The sequence below is a fragment of the Artemia sp. Qi Xiang Cuo genome, chromosome 12 (assembly GCF_049724085.1).
Source record: "Artemia sp. Qi Xiang Cuo chromosome 12, ASM4972408v1, whole genome shotgun sequence".
Lineage (NCBI taxonomy): Eukaryota > Metazoa > Arthropoda > Branchiopoda > Anostraca > Artemiidae > Artemia > Artemia sp. Qi Xiang Cuo.
The window spans coordinates 26,864,768-26,881,932 of NC_142805.1; positions in this window are offsets into that span (position 1 = coordinate 26,864,768).

Sequence of the window (17,165 nt, forward strand, 5' to 3'; positions counted from 1 at the left end):
TTGGAACTTCCTGGCGACAGACATCATTGTCGTCCCATCGAAACGATCGCTCAGAGGAAAAGATGGACATAGGTGGTCAGTTTTATCCTCACAGAAAAACCAACAGCGGGAGACCCTTGGGTCGAAATCTCATCCGGAGTGTGGCTGGCCCTGTAGGTGATGCTGCCAAAGCGGCAGATACGCCTCTCTCAGCTTTTCAAGTCTTTTTGTCTGACGAGATTGTGGAAAAGATTGTGTTGCATACGAATGAAGAGATTGAAAGAAAGGCAGCCAACTACGGTACACCTTGAGCCGCAGAGGAGCCTACAAATAGGATAGAGCTGAAATCTTTATTTGGATTGTTCATTCTTACGGCAGCACTAAAAGACGGACATCTCTCTGTTGACGAAATGTTTGATGCCAATATGAGTGGCTCTGCCTACAAGGCTACAATGTCGAAGGAAAGATTCCGCTTTCTCATTGATTGCCTCCGATTTGACGATAAAGAAACGAGGAATTCCAGGAAACAGAATGACCCTTTTGCTGCCATAAGAGAGGTTTGGGAAGACGTCATCAAGAGCTGTCAAGGTAGTTTTAAGCCAGGGGCCAAAACTACAATTGACGAGCAATTGCTCGGTTTTAGGGGAAGATGCCCCTTTAGAATGTATATAGCAAGCCGAACAAATATGGAATTAAAATTGTAAGGATATGTGACGGGGTCACCTAATACATGATAAATCCTATACCATACCTGGGTAATGGAATTCGAAAAGGTGGTTTGCGTCTAGGTGATTACTTCGTTCGAGAGCTTAGCAGACCAATTTGGGGTTCCAATAGAAACAAAACTATGGACAATTAATTCATTTCCATTCCAATGGCTCAAGACCTCTTGAAACCTCCGTACAACCTGACCATTGTTGAAACGCTTCGAAAGAACAAACGTGAAATTCCTCCTGAAATTCTCCAGACAAAAAAGCGTACTGAACGGAGTTCAATGTTTTGCCTTGACCAGGAGCTTGCCATGGTTTCATACGTCCCAAAACGAAACAAATTGGTTCTTCTACTGTCTAAAATGCACGAGAGACCTTCTTTGACCTACCAAAGTCGAAAGCCAGAAGTCATCGAGTACTACAACTCGACTAAAGGTGGGATTGATACCTTCGACTAAATGTGTAGTGACATGTCCTGTTCGAGGAAAACTAAAAGGTGGCCCTTATGTGTATTTTATGGGCTCCTAAACATCACTTCCATCAACTCTTAACTGCTTCAACCACGGAAAGATTGGAGAGAAGCCTCCTACAAGGAAATGTTATATGAAGGAACTCTACTGAGAGCTAGTGCAGCCTCACGTACAGCAAAGGCTCTTAGGTAGAAATTTGAGCCATTCACTCCGTGAACACATCGATGATGTCGTAGGAATCGCTAGTCTTTCTGGAAGCCCAACAGCTCAGGACCGAGAACGCAAAATATGCTCACTCAGTCCCTTGAAACTCCGTAGAATGACGACCACCTTCTGTAACAAGTGTGGTGGGGCCATCTCGGCAGAACATCGAATGAAGATGTGCATCTCTTGTGGCATCAAGATATAAATTTTAAATAAATCTTCCATTTTTGTATTGTTTCATATTTAGTCGATGCACTGTTAAAAATACTATTTGGTACCTGGGCTCCTCGATTTTTTGCAGGCATTCAAAGTCAAAGTCGTAAAATTTACGAAGTGACAGTATTAATGCAACTTTTAGGAACCGACAGTATTCCAGGGTAAAAAAAAACATCACCTACTACATATTTAAAAAAATTACAAGCAGAATCTAATCTAAGAAGGACCATGATAAATGCTAAATATAACTACTGGAATAATTTTGCAAATAATCTCTCCAGAGAAACACATGAGCCAATTATACATAAAGTAATAAGCCATATCAGTGGGAAAAAGACTTCCCCCAACCCACTCCTGTATGAGCTTACACATAATAATACCCATTATGACAATGATAATGAAAAAGCTAAGCTATTTGCCACTCTTTTTGTTAATAAGCTAACATCAAATAATTGTAGCAAAATGCCCCCAATTCCTATGAACCCAAGTTACCAAGCACGCCCAGGATCAGAGTACATAACCAATCCATTTTCAATCCAGGAAATGAATAATGCAATACATCATATTAGGACCAAGACTAGCGGCAGCTATGACAATATACACCCTACATGGATAAAGAATCTCACCCCCTCATGCAAACAGGAACTTCTAAATTGTTATAATCTTGCTTGGGCTTCATCTATGTTCCCCAATATCTTGAAATGTTCGTCCCTCCTACCAATCCTAAAGAAAAATAAACCCAAAAATAGCCCTGAGTCTTATAGGCCCATAATGATCATTCTTGTGATGGGGAAAATAATGGAGAAAATGATCTATTATCGACGCCTCTGGTTTGTTGAAAAAAAATAATATGATCCCTCACACTCAAACTGGATTCAGGAAACACCATTCCTCAACAGATGCTTTCATATTGTTAAAAAATGCAATAAATGAATCATTCTAAAAAAATAATGTCCTAGTTGCAGGTTTCCTTGATTTTGAAAAGGCATATGACATTGTGAACCACCAAATCCTTTTAATAAAACTTGCAAACATTGGACTACCCCCCCCCCAAGCTAGTATATTTTATAAAATCTTTCATAGAATTGAGAAGTTTCATTGTTTGTGTAGTTTCAGCCTCTTCACCCCAAAAGAAAATAACCAAAGGCCTTCCTCAGGGAGCAGTCCTCAGCTGCCTCCTCTTCGCCCTATACCTCTGGGACATGAACCTCCCCTAAACGAATGTAAAGTATGCTGAGGATCTGGTACTATGATCATCTGGCAACACCTTTGAGATAGCACAGTCAAAGCTGCAAAAGTCACTTTTCCAATTTGAAAAATTCTCTCAACATTCAGATTTACCCATTGCACCTACCAAGTCAAAAATAATTCAATTTCACCGAAAGCGAAATCATGTTAATGCAAGACTAACCCTAAATGGAACAAATATTCCAGAAGATAATCATAATAATTACCTAGGTCTCAGGCTTGACCAGAAACTTAATTTCCACCTTCACATTTCAAACACAATAAAAAAAATGCTATAGAAAAACAATTATACTTAAAAGACTTCTTTCCACACCCTGGGGCAGTAAGGAGAAAACCTTACTCAAGTTTTACAAATCACATATAAGACCCCATAATGACTATGGGCTTATCGTCTATGGGGCATGTGCAAAGACCCAGATGCAAAAATTGAAACAATACAAAACGATATAATACGTCTCATATTTGGTCTTAGAAAACCTACAAGAACCAAGTTTCTGCTTATGGAGAGTGGATTACCAACAGTAAGGGAGAGACGTAGCTTTCTCTTGATAAAACACCTTAAAAAAATTGAATCACATAGCTCACACACCCTACATAATTGGTTAAGAAATCCAGCCATGTATAGAGGCATTGCAGATGAGTATGCCAATATTCAGAAGAAGTTCTCTGTACCCGAAAAGTCTATTGCGCCTACTTTCCCCAATCTCCTCTATGGAATTGGTCAATCGCCATAATAAATACTAATTTCTCAAAGTGGACTAAAGATTTAACCCCCATCGCTTTTATGCAGAAAAATTTGCTGAAATTAGTACAATTACTTATAAAAACTATTTCTAAATCTTTGTTGATGGTCCAAAATGAATGAGAAGGTAGCAAGTGGTTTCTTCCTTCCTCACCTGAAAATTGCAATGGGTGAGAGATTATATAATAATGTATATATAATGTCTGCAGAGTTAAATGCCATACTCATGGCATTAGAACACCTTATGGAAAATAAACCCTTGATTGCTAATTCAAATAATATTATAGTTTATTCTGAATCTTTATCAAGCCTTGAGTTGCTGTCTTCAGCTCCTCAGTATATGCTGTATATTGACACTTATCATTGTCTCAGTATTATAGATAATCTTGCTTCAAGTGGCATAAGAACTTATCTTCAGTATATTCCTAGCCACTCTGGTATAAGTGGTAATCATCAGGTTGATGAAATGGCAAAGAATGCTATAAATATTGACCAGCCAAGTGGGAGACCAATCCCCTTTAGAGATATTTACCGATGGAAACTATCAAATATTATGTTTAATAAGAAAAATCCTACTCTTTCCCCCTTTCCCAAAAAGTATTTTTTAAAAATTTATCATAGAATTCGTTCTGGAACAAATGGACTAAACTTTCTTGCATTCTCGTATCAGTTTCCTAATTCAAGTGTTTCAGCTCCCCTGTACCCTCTTTGCAGGTATTGTATTATGAATAATGAAACAATTGATCACTGCCTCTTTGAATGTAATATGCTGACGTCTGCACAGCATACTTTGCATTGTAAACTGTTAAAATGCTTCAAACACAACAAAATCTCACTATCAGCCGAGAGCCTAGCCGACTATCCCTGCACACACAGCACAGAAATCGATATCTATCATATTATATTTGAACTCCTTGAGTCGAAAAGTCTACTGAAAGATATCTGAGAATGTCTAATAAATAAGAGACAACCAAGCCAGTAGCTCTGTAGCCCACAGAGTGGAGCAAAAGAAAAAGGGCTAAATAGTATCAACTGAAAAACCCGCCTGCTGTGAAATAGAAGAAGAAGAACGTTCACTAATTTAAAGTGAAGTCAGTGAAGTCAGCTGAAATCGAAGACAATTTCAATCTGCCCTGGTAAAAAGGGCAGGGTAAAAAAAACACAAGAAAATCGAAATCGAAATATATTTTCTTGATTATTATCGCTTCTAATCAGTAGTTGTGCCAAACCTATCCTGCTCAAGTCATCCTCAGGGCTATACTGTGGTGTTTATCCCTCCCATAGTATAGTGCAGACGGTTTGATATCATGTATTTTCCCTTCTTATTTTAGTTTTATATTTGTGTTTAAAGCTATTTCCAACAGGCAATGTTCAGAAGTCCTCCAAAAAAAACGTCCCCCCAGATCCCAAATCAAATTCCATAGTGAAAGATACCCATCCTGGCTGGTCAAGCACATTATCTGAAAGTTCTAATGATGGCTCCAATTTGGAGAATAGGACAATGATAACTGTAGGTCCTAATGCAACCATAAATGATGATAATGGGTTTCAAGAGGTCCTCTCTAGAAGCTCTAAAAAAAGGAAAAAAATCTCCCCAATTAAAAGCATTTCCCCTCTCCCTGCCCAAGATCCTTCCTCCAAAAACTTACGAATTTACCTTAAAATTACCAACACTACCCCCTTTGAAATAAAAATGATCACTGCAATAAGAATTGCAATTTTTAAATTGCTAAAATCAATGTTCTCTCTTAACATTAACCGTGATGGATCTCTGCTTATAGCTGTAGAAGATCAGAAATCAGCAGATACAATAATTAACCTTAAATCCCTTCTGAATATCCCAATTATTGCATCTAATTGGAACCCAAAAAAATCACCAACAAAAATTGTAGTTTATAATGTTCCCCCAGAGATATCTACTCAGGAGTTAAAAGAAGGCCTCTCAGATAGGGCTGGAAACACAATCCCAGTTGAGGATGTTACCCAACTTGGAAAACCTAACTCTACTGGCCTAAAAACTAGTAGATCCTTCTTATTCACACTAAAGGATAAAATTGATATCCCAGAAAAATTATTCCTATTTGGGCAAATCAAACCACACAAGGAATACAAACCTAAGCCTATTCAGTGTCAGAAGTGTTTCAAACTGGGACACACGACAAACAAATGCAATGAAATTCTCCAAGAGTGTATTAATTGTAAATCTTTCCATCCTAAAGAGCTGACAACTTGCAAAAACACCCAGCCTACATGCATCAATTGCAAAGGTCCACATGAATCTACAAATAAATCATTATGCCCTGCATACAAGAAAAGAGCTCTAACACTCCAAATATCAACAGAGAAGGCCATCCCATACCCCTTTGCAGCAATGGAAGCAAATGCTGCCCAACAATACCAAATAAAGCCTGTAATGAAACCAACCAAAACCCCCAAGTCAAATGCCCCAAATGCATCAAGCACCCCATATAAAACAACATCTTCTAAGCCCCTAGCTCAAATCCCTATCAGAAGGAATCACCAAGCCAGCAAGCCTCGTTTTCCGGTGAGATGAGGCCAGCCTGGCCCTCCCTCCCAAGAAGAAACAAACCAGAAACACTACCAGGAATCAATCCCTTAACCAACAAACAGGATGCACTACCAAAAATGCAATCCCCAAATATATGCTTATTCATTCTAAACTGTAATGCAGTTCAGGCCATGAACATACATCAACTACAGAAAACAAAAATTATTGCAGAATTGTCCAAAATCTACATCCAATATGATATGCTCATTCAAGCAGAAAAAGATCTCGTTTTACATTTAACAAAGCTTAACATTAATCTAATGTCATATGAAGAAAAAATCAAGAACGCAACATTTATCAATACTCCAATGGAACGTAAGATCACTCACTGGAAATAAGCTAAATAAACTAATATCATTTATGAATAAGAATTCCATTAATATTGCTTGCCTCCAGGAAACTTATTTAACCCAAAATCAACAAATTAAGTCTCTGGGATACACTATCCTGAGAAAGGATAGATCTTCAGAGAGAAAAGGAGGTGGTGTAGCTTTATTAGTTAATAATAATATAAAATTTTGTAGCATCAATTTTCCAGATTTTGAAAATGATGTTGATGTAATTGGTATAAGTGTTTGGCTGAATAATTTAAAAACCTACATAATAAGCTTTTATAACCCTAATGGCCAAACTTCAGATGCCAAGGATTTCTTTAATTATATAAATAATTCTAATATGTTAAAAAACATCATTATTTGTGGTGATTTCAATGCCCACAGCCTTTTGTGGGGAATAAACCAGCAAATAAAGCTGGTAAATTTATTGAGCATATGACTTCAAATAATAATGAATTAGCTGTTGCTACCCCTCCAAACCTAAATACATATTTTAACCCCAAAAGTGCCAAATTCTCCACAATTGACCTACAAATTGTGTCTTTAAATTTTTTGAACAAAATTGACATAAATAAAATTGATAGTCTATGTACAGACCACTTTGCTATAATTTGCTCCCTAAATGAACCTGCTGGAACTTCATCTCATACCTCCAAATATATCAACACTAAAGCAAATTGGTCTATTTTCCAAAATAAGCTAAATGATGAAATTACAAGTTTCACCCAAAGTTCATGCATTTCTAACACAACAGTAGACACACATGCTGAAGCCTTGACATCTTTACTAATAAATACAGCTAATCATGCTATCCCCAGGACAACACCTAAGAAAACATTCCCTAAACAAATTCCTAAAGCATGGTGGACAAATGAGTGCCTAAATAAATGGAAGATAAAAAAGGCAGCTAGGACAGAATTCATAAAAAAACCAACACCTATTACATATTTAAAAAAATTACAAGCAGAATCTAATCTAAAAAGGACTATAATAGATGCTAAATATAAGTACTGGAATAATTTTGCAAATAATCTCTCCAGAGAAACGCATGAGCCAATTATACATAAAGTCATAAGCCACATATGTGGGAAAAAGACTTCTCCCAACCCACTCCTGCATGAGCTTATACATAATAATACCCATTATGACAATGATATTGAAAAGGCTAACCTATTTGCAACTCTTTTTGTTAATAAGCTAACATCAAACAATCAAAGCAATCTGTCCACAATTCCTATGAACCCTAGTTACCAACCACGCCCAGGATCCGAGTACATAACTAATCCATTTTCAATCCAGGAATTGAATAATGCAATACATCATATTAGGTCCAAAACTAGCAGCAGCTATGACAATATACACCCTACATGGATAAAGAATCTCACACCTTCATACAAACAAGAACTGCTAAATTGTTATAATCACGCTTGGGCATCCTCTAGGTTCCCCAATATATGGAAATGTTCGTCCCTCCTACCAATCCTAAAGAAAAATAAACCAAAAGATAACCCTGAGTCTTATAGGCCCATAATGATTACACCTGTGATGGGGAAAATAATGGAGAAAATGATTTATCACAGACTCCTCTGGTTTGTTGAGAAAAATAACATGATCCCACACACTCAAACTGGATTCAGGAAATACCACTCCTCAACAGATGCTTTCATTTTGCTAACAAATGCAATAAATGAATCTTTCTCAAAAAATAATATCCTAGTGGCAGCTTTCCTTGATTTTGAAGGAGCATATGACAATGTGAACCACCAAATCCTTTTAAATAAACTTGCAAACCTTGGAGTACCTCCCAAGCTAGTATCCTTTATTAAATCCTTCATAGAAGTGCGAAGTTTCATTGTTTGTGTTGGTTAAGCCTCTTCACCCCAAAAGACAATATCCAAAGGCTTAGCTCAGGGAGCAGTCCTCAGTCGCCTCCTATTTGCCCTATATCTGTGGGACATGAGCCTACCCCACACGAATCTACAATATGCTGATGATCTGGTGCTATTGTCATCAGATAAAACTTTTCAGATAGCACAGTCAAATCCGCAAAAGTCACTTTTCCGGTTTGAAAAATTCTCTCAACATTCAGATTTACCCATTGCACCCACCAAGTCAAAAATAATCCAATTTCACAGGAAGCGAAACCATGTTAATGCAAAACTAACTCTAAATAAAACAACTATTCCAGAAGATAATAATATTAATTACCTAGGTCTCATGCTTGACCAAAAACTTAATTTCCACCTCCACATTTCAAACACAATAAAAAAATGTTATAGAAAAGCAAATATACTAAAAAGACTTCTTTCCACACCCTGGGGTTGTAAGGAGAAAACCTTACTCCAGTTTTATAAATCACATATAAGACCCCATATTCATTATGGGCTCATTGTATATGGTGCATGTGCAAAGACCCAGATGCAAAAAATTGAAACAACACAAAATGATATAATACGTCTCATATTTGGTCTTAGGAAACCCACAAGCACCAAGTTTCTGCTTATGGAGAGTGGATTAACAACAATAAAAGATAGACGTAGCTTTCTCTTGATAAAACATCTTACAAAAATTGAATCAAATAGCTCACACACATTACATAATTGGTTAAGAAATCCGGCCATGTATAGAGGTATTGCAGATGAGTATGCCAATATTCAAAAGAAGTTCCCTGTACCAGCAAAGTCTATTGCACCTACTTTCCCCCAATCCCCTCCATGGACTTGGTCATTTCCCATAATAAATACTGAATTTTCAAAATGGACTAAAGATTTAACCCCCATTGCTTTTGTTCAGAAAAAATTTGCAGAACTTAATTCAATTACCTATAAAAATCACTTCCAAATGTTTGTTGATGGGTCAAAAATGAATGAGAAGGTTGCAAGTGGTGTTTTCCTTCCTCACCTGAAAATTGCAATGGGCGAGAGATTATTTAATAATTTATCTATAATGTCTGCTGAATTAAATGCCATAATCATGGCATTAGAACACCTTAAGCAAAACCAATCTTTGATTGAAAAATTGAATAATATTATCATCTATTCCGACTCTTTATCAAGCCTTGAGTTGCTGGCCTCAGCTCCTCAATATAAGTTGGACATTGACACTTATCATTGTCTCAGTATTATTGATATTCTTGCTTCAAGTGGCATAAAAACTTACTTTCAGTACATTCCTAGCCACTCTGGCATAAGTGGTAATCATCAGGTTGATGAAATAGCAAAAAATGCTATAAAAATATTGACCAGCCAAGTGGGAGACCAATCCCAATTAGAGATATTTACCGATGGAGGCTATCAGATATTAATTTTAATAAGATTAATCCTATCCTTTCCCCCTTTCCCAATAAGTATCTTTCTAAAATTTATCTCAGAATTCCTTCTGGAACAAATGGACTAAATTTCCTTGCATTCTCATATAAGCTTTCTAATTCAAGTGGTTCAATTCCCCTGTCCCCTCTTTGCAGGCATTGTAATATGAATAATGAAACAATTGACCATTGCCTATTTGAATGTAATATGCTGACGTCTGCACAACATACCTTGCTTTCTAAACTGTTAAAATACTTCAAACACCACAAAATCCCACTATCAGTCAAGAGCCTAGCCAACTATACCTGCACACAGAGCATAGAAATCGACATCTATCATCTTATATTTGAACTCCTAGAGTCGAAAGATCTGCTGAAAGATATCTGAATATATCTAATAAATATGAGGCAATCAAGCCAGTAGCTCTGTAGCCCACAGAGTGAAGCAGAAGGAAAAGGGCTAAATAGTTTTACTGAAAAGCCCGCCTGCTGTTAAATAGAAGAAGAAGTCAGCTATAATTCATGACTATGACGTTTTATGTTCCATTCAAAACATTTAGACAAAATGAAGTGGACATCTCATCTAAACATTTGATGATGTTAACTATAGAACAGTTAAAGATCCAGGAAATCAAAATAAGCACACGCAAATTACTAGCAGAGCAGTACCTTTTAGCTATAAAAACAACGATAATTGTTATATAACTCATTATTTTGAGGTTGATTTAAATAGGGAGCCCTCCTTACTTTATATTAAAAACGTTTGAAAAATCTAAAGGAAATATGTTTAATGATCACAGGATAACTTATAATTTTTTTTTAAATGACATAAGGGTGGTCAGAACAGTAAGAGGGGCTGCGCACGCGACTGACGCCGCGCTTCTACGAATGTTATGACTTGCACTTTCTTTTTAGCAAAAATGTCTCTTTCTTGGCCTTAATTTGCACTTATGAGACGACGTTATTTGGCAACATAGAAAAGTGGCAAGAAAACTATGTATAAACCTTAAATTGCAAGGAAAGGTTTAAAGCTTACAGTCTCCGGTGTTAAGTAAGTGATAGGCTATTATTATTATTTTGAAAAAAACATGAAATTATCGTGTTATTCATTATACTAAAAAAGTGGTATAATAATCAGGTAAGTTTTGAGCAGATCAAATTACTGACCTAGGATTAGGCTAGGCTAAGGAGAACAGGTAAATTTTTCGTTATTCATATTATTGACTTGCGAATAAAGTAAACATACCACTCGATGCCTTTTTTTATGCTCTTTGTTGGAAATGAATTTTACCCCCAACCCCTATATATAACAATTCAGGATATAGGCCTATATTTGCACATTAGGGGGGCGGAGGGAAAGTTTAAAATTACCTCTCATTTAAATAAGAAATAAAATTTACCCCCACCCCCCTAATGTGCAAATATATACCCTGGGGTTACCTACATATGACAATAGCCTAGCCTATAGAAAATGTTTTTTTTATATCTGAGCAATTGAAAATTGTCATTTATTCTTATATAGAATACAGTATAAAGTCAAACAGAAGACAATATCTTGCTTTCTCCTATTATGTAGAATGATAAAAAGTCATACAGATGACTTAAATGCCTCATTCTTTTATAGAGCAAACATAAATAAAGTCATAAAAATGACTTTTTATACCTCATGCTATTAACCTATAGAGCCAGCAAAAATAAAGCCATACAGATGACTTTTTATGTGGTAAAGTTCTACCAAATCATATTATTGAGTTAGGCATAAAGTGAATACACCATTTGATGCCTTTTTGGTAAAATTCTACTTTAGCTACTTTTGGCTATCTTAGAAAGGGGTTAGGTTAGGAAAATGAAACTTTCAGGGATGGGTCTACAAGCTAAAGTATGTCCCGGGAAGGTATTTTGAAGTACATACCTCCATTCCTTCTCCCTCTAGAGGGTCATGAAATTTGCCTACATGACAGGTCTATACCCATTGAAATTTTGACAACAACATTTTACCTTAATTTTCAGTTATCAGTTTCTTTTTCTCTGGCTTTAGCTCTGAAAATGCAATTTCAGTTATTTTAGCAGAATTTTAAGCCCCATAAATAGTTTATTTCCAAAATTTAGGAAATGTATTTGAATATCTTTAAAACCTTATAAATTTAAATTCAGCAAAGTTTTGAAGCTGGAAACAATTTTTTTGTACCTTATTTAAGCAGAACATCTATTTTTCACGGTTTCATTTATATAACACATACATTTTTAAAGGTCATCAAAGATCAGGACCCTCTAGAGGGAGATGGAGTGGAGGTGGATGCTTCAAAATATCTTCCCAGGACATACTTTAGCCTGTAGACCCATCCCTGAAAGTTTCATTTTCTTAACCTAACTCCTTTCCAAGATAGTCAAAAGTAGCTAAAGTTGAATTTTACCCCTTTTTTTATGCTGATAATAAATATAATAAGCATTTCTATCGGAGATGAATTATAGCCCCCCCCCCCTATAGATTCCTAACCTCACCTGACCCACCCTGGTATTGGCATACATAGGGTGGGGGGGGGCTGACATTAATTTCTGATATAAATGATTATTATATTTATTATCAGCATAAAAAATGGCATCAAATGGTGTATTCACTTTAGTCCTAACTCAATAATATGATTTGGTAGAACTTTAGCTTTTATATATCTCACTATTGTTGAGAAAACATGAATAAAGTCATACAGATGACTTTTTATATCTTACACTATTATAGAGCAAACATGAATAAAGTAATGCAGATGACATTTTATACCTTGTACTATTATATAGCAAATATGAACAAGTCCTACAGATAACTTGGTATTTTTATGTTAAATGCACTCTGTTATATGTGTCAAAGTGGAGATACAACAGAAAACCCATTTTGTATGGGTTAATTCAAGACACTGTTATGCGGTAATTAATGCTTAGCATGGTTTCCAATGTTTTGACAATATTTAAACTGTTGTTTTTGGGGGTTTAGGGGGACAAAAAGGTACCTAGGTTAGAGTAGGTTACATATTTAATATATTCTATGCTTTACAAATGACTTTTTATACCTTGTATGTTTGTAATTATATATTTCTATTTGTAGAGAAATGATGGGAATGATATAAAGTCTTCTGAATGACTTTTTAAACATCAAATTGTTGTTAAGAAGTACAAATATAGTTATACAAAAGACATTTTGGTTTTCTTATTTAATATATGATCCACTAAAATGTCATACAGAAGAAATTATATTACCCAACTGATACATAGAGAAAACAAAAAAAAGTTATTTGTAAGAATTTATTCATGTTTGCTCTATACTAATATGAGTTATAAAAAGTCATCTGTAAGACTTTATTTATGTTTGCTCTATAATAGAAGGAGGTATAAAAAGTCATCTGTGTGACTATTCATAATGTTTTATTGTAGAATGATATATTAAAAAGTCAACTGTATGACTTTATTTATGTTTGCTCTATAATAGCAGGAGACATGAAAAGTCATCTGTATGACTTTATTCATAATACTTTATAGTAGAATGATATATTAAAAAGTCATCTGTATGACTTAATTTAGGCTACTCTATAGATGAAATCATGTAGGCATATCCTATAAAAAGCCATCTGTATGACTTTTTGTTGTTTTCTCTATGTACAAGCAGGAGGTATAAAAAGACATCTGTATGACTTTATTGAAGTTTGCTCCTTTAAAATTGGCATAAAAAGTCATATGTAGGACTTCATTCATGTTTGCTCTATAATAGTATGAGGTATAAAAATCCATCTGTATGACTTTATTTATGTTTGCTCTATAATAGCAGGAGACATAAAACGTCATGCGTATGACTTTATTCATAATGCTTTATAGTAGAATGATATATTAAAAAGTCATCTGTATGACTTTATGTAGGCTGCTCTATATGTGAAATTCTGTAGGCTGTAAAAAGCCATCTGTATGACTTTTTGTTGTTTTCTCTATGTACTAGCAGGAGGTATAAAAAGTCATCTGTATGACTTTATTGAAGTTTGCTCTATAAAAGAGAGGCATAAAAAGTTGTATGTAGGACTTCATTCATGTTTTCTCTATAATAGTATGAGGTATAAAAAGCCAACTGTATGACTTTATTTATGTTTGGTCTATAATGGCAGGATACATAAAAAGTTATCTGTATGAGTTTATTCATAATGCTTTGTAGTAGAATAATATATTAAAAAGTCATCTGTATGACTTTATTTAGGCTGCTCTATAGATGAAATCATGTAGGCTTAGGCTGCAAAAAGCCATCTGTATGACTTTTTGTTGTTTTCTCTATGAATCAGTAGGGGTAGGCTGATATAATTTTTTCTGTATGACATTTTAGTCGATCATATATGAAATAAGAAAACCAAAAAGTCTTCTGTATAACTTTATTCATACTTCTCTATAATAATTTGATGTTTAAAAAGTCACACAGAAGACTTTATATTATTCTCCATATTTAAAGGAAACACAATATTGTCTTTTGTTTAACTTTATAGTACTTTCTATATAAAGGTAAATGACAATATTTGTTGCTTAGAGTATAAAGAACCAATGACTTTAAAAGTCAAACAGTGCTCACTCTATACCCTGAGTTGGTATATATAGGGGTGGGGATAAAAATCCATTTCTGACAAAAATGATTATTATATTTGGAAAGAGCATAAAAAAGGCATATGTTTACTTTATTTGTAAGTCAACAATATGAATAACAAAAAATTTACCAGAGAACATACCACTTGATAGCCTACCCTTTTTTTCTGTTCTTTCCAAATATCAAGTAAAATTCAATCTACTTTTTGATATCTAGGAAAGGGGTTGGATTAGGAAAATAAAACTTTCAGGGATGGTTCTACAGACAAAAGTATATCCCAGGCAGATGCTTTGAAGTACAGTCAACTCCCAATTATCTGCTGTTCAATTATCCACAGTGTGGATTAACTGCACCAATGTAAATATTTTTTTTTAAATACTGTACAAAAACATAAAAAATACAAAAAATTACAATTGATTCAATGTGTTTGGGGAAATGGTGGGCATGAGAGGGGAGTTAGTTGCTCTCCAATCACTTTCAACTATTAAAAAGGGCACTAACCCTTTCAATTTCCAATCAAATGAGCCCTTTTTGAAGATTCTACGACAACGCTTTCTATAAAAACCTATATGCCTGCAAGGCATAACTTACAATCCTTGCCCTGAGGGCTCTGAGGAGGTTATCATCCTCAAAGACCTAATTTCCTGAGCTTTCAACTAGATGAAACAAAATGGATATATCAAAATTTTGATTGCATGTGTCTGGGGAAATAGTTGGTGTAAGAGGGGGGGATTAGTTGCCCTCCAATTACTTTCAACTATTAAAAAGGGCAATAGCTCTTTCAATTTCTAATTAAATGAGCTCTTTTTGAAGTTTCTACAACAACGCTCTCTATAAAAAAAACCTTATATGCCCCCAGGGCATGTCTTACCCCCCTTGCCCTGAGGGCTGTGTGTGTGTGTGGGGGGTGTCATCCTCAAAACCTAATGTCAAGACATTTGAACGATGTCGAACAACATGTCTCTCTCAGAATTTTGAGTTTTGTGTTTGGTGAAATGATGGATGTGACAGGGGGATTAGTAGCCCTCCAATCACTTTCGATTATTAAAAAGGCCACTAGCCCTTTGAATTTCCAATCGAATGAGCCCGTTTTGAAGTTTCTATGCAAACACTTTCTGTAAAAACCTTATATGTCCCCAGGGCATAAATTACAACCCTTACCCTGAGGACTTGAGGGAGTGTCCTCCTCAAAGACATAATTTCCAAATCTTTCAACTATTTTGAACAAAATGGCCATCTCAAAATTTTGATTGGATGTTTTTGGGGAAATTGTGGGCATGGAAGGAGTGTTAGTTGCCTTCCAATCTTTTGGCTATAAAAAGAGCACAAGTCATTCCAATTTCCAATCAAATGAGCCCTTTTTGAAGTTTCTACTTCAACTCCTTCAATTCAAAGTGCCCTGGTCTAAAAGAAAGAAAATAACCAAAAAATAAATAATAGATTGTGCCAACATTATTCTTTACTTAGGCAGTGCTCTTGCACTGCCGTTGATGTCACTTTCAATTTTTGTTTAACAATTTCTAACTTCCTTCAAATAGACAAAAAGATTCTTTTCCATTTAGCAGATATCATGTGTAATAACAAAGCAGAAGGAGAAACTAGAAACCACCTTGAACAACTGCTTTTGCATGATTGAAAAGAAAACAGCTTGAGAGACTGGGGAAGGGAGAAGGCAAAATGAGTGAGAATTTTGTGGAAAGTAGCATTAACAAAACTACACCTGTCACTGTCACAACAACAAAAGAATCTTCTCTCTGCTCACAGACAAACAACCCTAAGGTACATTCACAGGCAAGACATATTTTTGGCAAAATATGCAGTAAGTAGTGCATACATAGTTTATTAATACAAGTAAAGTACCTTAACATGATTTTAAAATTATTATGCCTTTAAAGATGAAATAAATATGTTCTGTTTGTATTTCCCCAGACACATGCAATCAAAATTCCCATTTTTTTCAGTGTACTTGAAAGTTCTGGAAATTAGGTCCTTGAAAATGACACCCCCCACAGCCCTCAGGGTAGGGGTTGTATGTTATGCCCTGGGGGTATATAAGGCTTTTATAGAAAGCATTGTTGTAGAAACTTCAAAAAGGGCTCATTTGATTGGAAATTGAAGGGCAGCTAATCCCCCTCTCACGCCCACCATTTCTCCAAAGACATCCAATCAAAATATTGAGATAGCCATTTTGTTCAATGTAGTTTAAAGTTCTTGAAATTAGATCTTTGGGAATGACACCTCCCCCCCTCACAACCCTCAGAGCAGGGATTGTAAGTTATGCCGTGTGGACATATATGGTTCTTATAGAAAGTGTTGCTGTAGAAACTTCAAATAGGGCCCATTCAGTTGGAAATTGTAAGGGCTAGTGCTCTTTTTATAGTCAAAAGGGATTGGAGGGCAACTTACCCCCTTCTCACACCCACCATTTCCCCAAACACATTCAATCAAAATTTTGAGATAGCCATTTTATTCAACATAGTTGAAATGTCCGGAAGTTAAGTTTATGAGGATGAAAAACCCCCCAAAGCTCCCCGGGCAAAGGTTGTAAGTTAGGCCCTGGGGGCATATAAGGTTTTTATAGAAAGCGTTGTTGTAGAAATTTCAAAAAGGCCTCATTCGATTGGGAATTGAGAGTGGTAGTGCACTTATTAATAGTCAAAAGTGATCAGAGGGCGATTGGCTCCCCCCCCATGCCCACCATTTCCCCAAACACTTTGATCAACATTTTGATATAGCCATTTTATGCAACATAGTTGAAGGGTTGGAAATTGTGTCTTTG